This window comes from Lampetra fluviatilis, chromosome 1 (assembly GCF_964198595.1).
Source record: "Lampetra fluviatilis chromosome 1, kcLamFluv1.1, whole genome shotgun sequence".
Classification (NCBI taxonomy): Eukaryota; Metazoa; Chordata; class Hyperoartia; order Petromyzontiformes; family Petromyzontidae; genus Lampetra; species Lampetra fluviatilis.
The window spans coordinates 9,554,204-9,563,405 of NC_136275.1; positions in this window are offsets into that span (position 1 = coordinate 9,554,204).

A 9,202-nucleotide genomic window follows, 5' to 3' on the forward strand; every position below is an offset into this window, starting at 1 on the left:
AGGCAGAGAGAACAAATAGCCAGAGAGAGAAAAAAGATAAGCTTAAAACTTCCCCGTAGAAGTGGTTCAAACTAAATTTGGAAACGTCGCTATTATTTTAATTTATTATTTTATTTTTAGACGTGACTTAACCGAAAGAACCAAAGAATAATTCCTGCAGTCACGAAAGCTCCAAATTAAGATTGAACCACTTCTACGGGGAAGTTTTAAGCTTATCTTTTTTCTCTCTCTGGCTATTTGTTCTCTCTGCCTGTGTCCTCTCTTTTGGAATGATCACACTTAAATTCTAACTTAGCATTCTTTGAAATACGTAATCAACCAGGCTATGCGTTAATTGTGTGTTGACCGACTCTCTGTGTTGTATTACATCACATTTCGATATTTTGCGAGGTTATTTAATTTTAGTGTGCCTTTCTCCTAATTTTCAAGCTTGTGTGCCGTGCCACGTCGTCATCTTACTTGCGCAGCAGCAACACGTTGCCGTTTAAGCTTATCTTTTTTCTCTCTCTGGCTATTTGTTCTCTCTGCCTGTGTCCTTTCTTTTGGAATGTTCACACTTAAATTCTAACTTAGCATTCTTTGAAATACGTAATCAACCAGGCTATGCGTTAATTGTGTGTTGACCGACTCTCTGTGTTGTATTACATCACATTTCGATATTTTGCGAGGTTATTTAATTTTAGTGTGCCTTTCTCCTAATTTTCAAGCTTGTGTGCCGTGCCACGTCGTCATCTTACTTGCGCAGCAGCAACACGTTGCCGTTTAAGCTTATCTTTTTTCTCTCTCTGGCTATTTGTTCTCTCTGCCTGTGTCCTCTCTTTTGGAATGTTCACACTTAAATTCTAACTTAGCAATCTTTGAAATACGTAATCAACCAGGCTATGCGTTAATTGTGTGTTGACCGACTCTCTGTGTTGTATTACATCACATTTCGATATTTTGCGAGGTTATTTAATTTTAGTGTGCCTTTCTCCTAATTTCAAGCTTGTGTGCCGTGCCACGTCGTCATCTTACTTGCGCAGCAGCAACACGTTGCCGTACACTCATTGATATGCTAATTTTCTCTGCCCCCTCCCTCTCTCCGTCCCCGCCCCCCCTCTCTATATTTAAGGGACCGTCACAGAAACGACCCCTCTCTCTGTGCCGATATGTGTCCTCTCTCTGTGTGTCCTTGTGATGTCTGTCTGCTTATGTCTGTCTATAGTTTTCTAGTTCGATTTTTATTGCTATTTCTTTTATGCCTGATGATGATTGCTTGTGTTGCAATCGAAACGTCGCTATTATTTTAATTTATTATTTTATTTTTAGACGTGACTTAACCGAAAGAACCAAAGAATAATTGATTATTTAATTATTAGCAGAATATTTATTGTATGGTATGTAAAATAATGTAACATTCATAATTTTAATGTATAATGAGCATTTCATCCTAGGATCCCAGTGTGCAATGCATGGAAAGCAGGAAACAAAAATAGAAGCAGGGTAACAGACCAAACAAGAGCGGGAAGGCCATTTTAAAGAGATTGATTTTTCAAAGCAGACTTAAACATATCTACCGTCTCTGATTGCCTTATTTAAAGTGGCAAAGGCGCTCCATAGCTTGAGTGCCACGCTAACAAAAGGCCAATTACCAAAAGAGCACAACCTAGACCTGGGAGTGCTGAGCAGTTGCAGATCATAAGATCTTAAGGACCTTTATGGAATATATAAATGTATTAGTTTCTGCAAGTAATGTGGGGTGGGTTACGATTTTAAATTATGAAATAACTTCCTTTACAATGGATAATAATGTAGAGAGTCCAACTGAGTCGCAGACGTTGTCTTGGGAGCAACACTATTTATTACATCAACTCAACACAACATAATGTAACCTACACTCGGGTGTTGAACGCCAATCTAACCACGCTACGGCAGAACTAGACACGGTCCCGCTATCCCGGTCCGGACCACGAGCTGGGTCCCGGACCACGTGGCTAGAGGCTTCTTCAACCCGACGTGGATCTTCACTCACCAACAACCCGAAGAACCCCGAGTCCCTCACGGGGCCCCGTTATATCGGCCTGGGCTGGGGCTGGCTCTGCCCCTCGCCCCGCCCACCTTCTAGATCTCTCTCGCTCTTTCCCGAAGGCTCACGAGAGCTCCTCTATACCACGTGACCACCCAGCAGCCCCCATCCACCGGTGGCCCCCCTCCAATATCATCCGGTCACGTGTCGGCAGGTCAGCCAGCGTATCATGCCCCAACGTAACCCTGGCTGGCTGACGCTCCCTCTCGCTTCCTCACCGGGCGCCCGCAACGCACAATGCTCGCGGTGCCTCCGCGCGAACCAGCGCTCACCCAAGCCCCGCTAGGGCTGGTACTACGCCCAGTAAGCAGGCTACACGTAATGCCAACACATCTGCCGTGGCCTCGCAAGGCCGGCACCACACTGCAGAGGTGGGACAAAGTCATTGTTATGCAAGTCCAAGACGAGTCGCAAGTCATCAAATTCATGACTCGAGTCTGACTCGAGTCCAAGTCACATGACTCGAGTCCACATCTCATAGGTGGGACAAAGTCATTGTTATGCAAGTCCAAGTCGAGTCGCAAGTCATCAAATTCATGACTCGAGTCTGACTCGAGTCCAAGTCACATGACTCGAGTCCACACCTCTGCCACACAGTGACATTCACAGTCACTACAATACAATGAAAGTAGGGGAAAAGTTAAAAGGCAAACATATAGAATACACATAACTCTGTAATATGGTTAGAACAAAAATAAGAACATCAGAAAACGCAACTTCGAAATTAATTCAAACACTGCCCTTACAGTATGAAACACGACATAAAAGTAAGGCATATGCATGGATTCTGTGACTCAATCACCAAAACGGATGATTGCTGATGTTCAAGAATAATGCAAAGTGGCATGCATCCAGGAGTGATGAAATCTGAATAAGTGTTAGGTTCATGATAGAGGTATTTTTTTTTTGGTTAGATCAGGTAAATATATAAATGTGTCACTCTTTGGTTCTTTCGGTAAAGTCACGTATAAAAATAAAATAATACATTAAATACTACCATACGACGTTTCGATTGCAACACAAGCAATCATCATCAGGTATAAATGAAATAGAAACACAACTCTAGTATACTTAGAAATGTAATACAACAGAGAGTCGGATAACATAACAGTCAACACCCTACCTGGTTGATTACGTTCTTCCTGAGAATGCAAAATTTGAGAAAGAGATAAAACACAGAACCAGAGACAAATAGACAGACATATAAGCAGACAGATATCACAGCGATACATAGAGAGAGACAAACATAGGCACACAGAGATAAATGTGTCGTTAAAAGCCGCCACCACCCGACACAGCCAACTAGTACAGCACACCTGTGTGTTGTGTGCTGTACTAGTGACGAACTGGCACGTTCTGTTTACGTGACAACCCTTACTAGTTGGCTGTGTCGGGTGGTGGTGGGTTTTAACGACACATTTATATATTTACGCGATCTAATCCCCCAAAAAACCCTTTATGGATGATATTGGTCGCGAAAGCCTAGGTTGACCATTACATCACCAGATCGTGAGATATGGACAGTGGCTTGAGAAAGCATTTATCTAATGATAATGGATTGATCCTGGCTGCTGATTATGATGCTCCATAATCCAGCAGGGTCGTGTTTTAGTTAAAGTGCTTGACTCCAAATTAGATGGGAAAAACTTCAAACTCAAGTGTTGGGCATGGCTTAGCCCATCATCACTCCAGGTTCAATAAAATAACACTTTGTGGGACATCAACAGTGGTTTCCTGTGGGAATGTGGAATATCAATCAATAACTCAGCATCTTATACAGAGATGATTTCCATCCAATTGTTCAATTTAGCAGAGAGGCACCTAGATGCAATATATGTAGTGGCTTCTGTAGGCTATAAAGCTATACATAATGCGCCACACTTTTTAAATCATGCAGTTGATATTTAGCCATTTTTATTTTAATGATAATGAGAAAAAAACCCCTCCCATTTAAGCTTGGTATAATGTTATATACATTTAATATGATACAGTTGGGAAATTAAAGTATAACATTGTCAATTGGCACTAATTAGCATAAACAAATGTGTTGCCCATAATTTTATGAATTTGTAATGAAAACAAAACCAGTATATAAATTTTGACGTAGATCAAAATTAGAATATAGATATTACAGAACTGATAATTGATCTTAATTTGATCTACTTTACATATGTAGATTAGCACAACTATGGTTTATGCATGCTGTTGTGCCTATGCCCAATTATTGCAATAGAATGTATTTTCCGTGTTTCGTGTAATTTACTTTACACAGCCCTTAATTAGCATGCATTAGCAACACTTAATAAACATTAAGTTGGCAGCTTTTACCTAGATCAGCTTTAACACTGAAAAATGGCACCTACACAATTTGCCCGAATAACATCCTACGCTGGAACTCTTTTGGGCATTTTTGTCACATCCAATTTTAAACATGCTTAAGAATTACTCCTCTAGCTTGCACCTATCCATATATACACACAGCACTGCAGGAAGAGGTGAAGTCAGTATCACTACAAGTAAGAGTTGTTAAGGAAATTAAACTGTGCCTTGACTTTTTGTTTATATATTAAACTAAATGCTTCGATTTGCCAGGTAAGGCCCACTGAGCTATATAGCAAATTTTCAGAAGCGACCTGGCCACAAATGATAGCTGAACGATGTGGCTTATCACGTGGAAATTTATAGCAGCCAAATACTTTGAAAGCACGTTGATTCTAAATGTGGAGGGGTAAAACCAAAGGACCCGGAGAAACATTCACGCGACCACGTAGAAAACATGCAAACTCCAAATACACAGGCGTCAGGGTCTGGATGAAATCTACGACCTCCTGGCGAGTGAACACAACCATTCTGAATATTTAATGCTCAGATACATTTATTTAAAAAGATATAAAAATACGGAGGGCGCTTGGAAAACGTTGCACCTAAATACACTGGTAAAGAAGGGCATATAAAGGATTACTGATTCAATATTTTGGAAGGAATAAAAGCATATATTCATTACGTAGATGAACACGATTTTCACAAGTCCACGTACTCTATTTAAAGTTTTTTATATGTATGACTGAAAAAAAAGACGGCTTTTGTGCAGGAGGAATTATTTTGAATTATAACTTCACTTCATAAGCTCCTCGCTACCCACATTCTAACTCACTCCCTGCTGCTCTATCATAAAACTTTTAAATGCTTTGTGCTTCTAAATTCAATAAAATGCTTAATACAGGTCGAATCTCCATAGTATGCGGGTGTAATTACCCAGGCGTGGGTAGTAGATTATAAACTGTACACATACATGGGTGGTTTTATATATTTGCATAATGCTGAAATGGACAATATAACTAACGTCTGAATGATAAATGTCATGTTTCTAATGGACATTGAGGCATGTCTGAAAAGAAGATAACCTTTTATCAATGTAGGTTAAAATAATACACTTAGAAATCTAGTTTCAAAAGAATGTTGTTAATATGAATGAGATTACCAACCCACCTACGCAAATACATTATTTATGAGTGTAATCATCAACCAATCTCATACATTAATTTGATAGACAGTCTTAGTCATCTCAAAATGTGCATGCTTATGATGAAGCCGACACGTTAATAATTGCTACTCTTTGGGAAATGTTGTATGTCTGCAGCACACATCACATCCAGTATGCCTCTCACTCTGGCGATGGCTACTAGTCCCAGTCTCGCAGTGACGTGGAAAATATTCAGTAAGAAATAAAATAATGAAGCCCTGTTTATCACAGATTTTATTTATTTATGAAATTGATGAAACCAGGTGATATGAAATCAGCGTACTTTTCAGAACTATACCATTTTTGAGCCTCACGTTGGCACCAAATACTTAAACTAAACGAATAAAAACTATAGCAGCATCATTACCACGCATGCGTTGTAACTGGTGTTGCCTCCTGTCCTGGTTTTCGTCCTCTTTTTGAGACTTTTCTCGGAAATCTGCAAGTCTTCTTGTGATATTGTGATATGATGAGTTATTATATTGCAAAATCGTGAGAGGCGGATTTGCTTACCAGCTTGCATTCATATAACATAACTTGGTGTGTAATATTGGTCTTCAATAGAGCATGCAATATTGGTCTCCAATGGGCTATTATCAGACAGATGGATCACATCCCCACTTTGTTATCATCAAGGCCACGGAGACCAGCAGCATTCACGTATGACTGGCACCACGCGAGTCCAGCAGTCACACAGCGGAGCCTCAGCCGAACAGATGCAGCTATAGCCAGCACCCCGAGTCCCTGTGTTAGCACACCACATGCAACAAGATGGCGTGGAGGAGGCCGTGATGGCGTGGAGGAGGCCGTGATGGCGGAGAGGAGGCCGTGATGGCGTGGAGGAGGCCGTGATGGCGTGGAGGAGGCCGTGATGGCGGGAGGATGCCGTGATACACTCACTCATCTTACACTGACTCACTCACACATCATCACTCACTCACACAACCACTGACCCATTCACTCATCATACACTGATTCACTCATCATACACTCACTTATCATACGCTGACTCACTCACACATCATACACTCACTCACATTACCACTGGCTCACTCACACATCATACACTGACTCACTCATCATATGCTGACTCACACATCATACACTGGGAGTGTCATGCTGCCAGTTATGGCTGCAAGTTTTGGTCGTACATGTTGTTAAATTTGAATCACAGTTCCTATTATTACTGTTGTTACATTGTTTTTATAGCTTTATTTTTATGATTTCTAAAACATATGGATAAGCCATGTTTCTTGCGGAAGTGCGGAGTTTGCCTGATAACTGTAATCGAAATTGTCTTATGGTTGTTATTGTTTGATTTGCATCACACTGGGATTTTTTCACACAGCGTTATAATACGGTGTTTTTTTCTGGAGGATTTGCTGGTTTATCCGGGATGTTTCTGTTGCGCGTCGTCGCTTTAAGATGTTCTCCTTTCATATTTTGTTTGTTGCGGTTGCACCCGACTCAAGAGCCGCATGGCTCACAGGGCTATACCTAATAAATGAAACTTTGAAAACTTGACAGTCAGGACAGGACAAAGCACAGAGCCAGCACAACATTGAGTTATCTGGCCCGGGTGGCGCCATGATTAAAGCGCTTATAAGAGGTTTTTCTCAGGCGGACAGGTCACGAGTTCAAATCCCACCCATCATATCTCCGTGTTCGAATAAAAAAGGTCCTGCTCTGTGAGTGTTAGGAACTGTGAGCGTTGGTCTCAATGGCATATTCCATTATTGTACAGCTAATCAATCAAAATTACACTGTATTGGCAGTGGTGCACAAGAACAGAAAACTCAATGCATTTGTCAATAACGCTGCCTTAAAGAAGATAAATATATAACTGGTGACGTTTATCGGACAAGGACCTTTCTTCATAAGCACAGTGGTTTTTAACGGAGGACCTGTCCCATGCCCTGAAATGTGTCATTGTCATGATGAGTCAACCAGCACGGTGAGTCAACCAACGTGGTGATTCAACCAACACGGTGAGTCATACATATATATCATGCTGTGTGATATTGCCAGGACCCTTCTGAAGAGAGCCATAAGACTCAGATGGCCTCCCCACATCATGTCGGTCATTGAAGTTGTTTGGCTGCTTGTTATAAATGTCCACATGATAAGCCACTTCGTTGACCTATCATTTGTGGCCAGGTCGTTTCTGAAAAGCTAATAGCTCAGTGGGCTTTCACCTGGTATAAAAAAAAAACTTTGTTTTAGTGTTTTTTGTTTACTTACCTTTCCCATACTTTACGCTCGTCTCGTGTTTTTTGGATTGTTTGTTGTTGTAACTTTCTGACCCGCCCCTATTGGAAATCTGTGAAACATAGCTTAATAGCCTTTCGGATTCCTCCAGTATGAATGAAGATTCTGATTCACTCGCCACTGATGTTTTAGCCGTGGGCCGGTGATTGAACTCAAGTCACCAGGTTCATCTCGGAAGGCGCTAATTTCCGCACCACCGCGCCACTCACTTAAACGTGTAAAAATTTTACTTAAAATTTTCGTGACTGCAGAAATTCATATTCTTTGGTTTGATTTAACACAGTACATTAAATTCGTGATCTGATCCCATCTGTGAAGGACAAGATTCCTGACATGCAATATCCCGGCATCTACAAACTAAGCTGTATCTGCGGCAGCAGTTACATTGGGGAAACAAATCGACATGTCTCGGACCGTGTTCATGAGCATAAGGCAGATTTGAAACACGGTAGGACCAATATTTCTGCCGTGGCTGATCATTATTTTAATGCGGCTGGCTCACACGAAATGTATTTATCTAAGACGATGGTACTTTGCAAGCCCAATGGCTATCAACAAAAATTCGTTCATGAAGCCAAACATATATAGACACAATTTCAACCGATAGGATGGTTATAAACTCAGAAATCATTGGAAAGATGTCATCAACCACTTTGGGTCGTGACTTGATTTGTGTTTTCTTGTCGGGGGAGCACAGGTCAAGTCATGACTTGATTTGTGTCGTTTTCTTGTTGTCTTGCCCCAGGGCACATGTGCCCCACCCACCTCGTTCTGACATCGAGACGTTTTGTGGCACTGCGTGTTCCGTGCTTCACATTGGTGCTCTCTGACCCCAGGGCACATATGCCCCACCCACTTCGTTGCGCCGCAGGAGCTCTTGCTCTTGTGCCACGCCCATTATCCAAACCTTTGTAATAAAAGACTAAGAGAATGGAAATAATAAAATAATAAAAATAAAACATAATAAAATAATTCTCACGACGTTTCGGCTACAACGCAAGCAGCCGTCCTCAGGTGGAGAACATGGCTGTCGGGAAGACAGCGTCTGAATGTTCAGACTCTGTCTTCTGAATGTTCAGACTCTGTCTTCTCGACAGACCTGTTCTCCACCTGAGGACGGCTGCTTGCGTTGTGGCCGAAACGTCGTGAGAATTATTTTATTATGTTTTATTTTTATTATTTTATTATTTCCCTTCTACGTGACTTTACCGAAAGAACCAAGAAGATGAATCCCTGCAGTCACGAAAGCTTCAAATCGAAAAATAAAAGACTAAGACTTCCACGACGATGCTTGTCAGAGTGCTTCTTTAATTAACGGCACAGCTCCGCTCCCTCCCCCTCCGGGT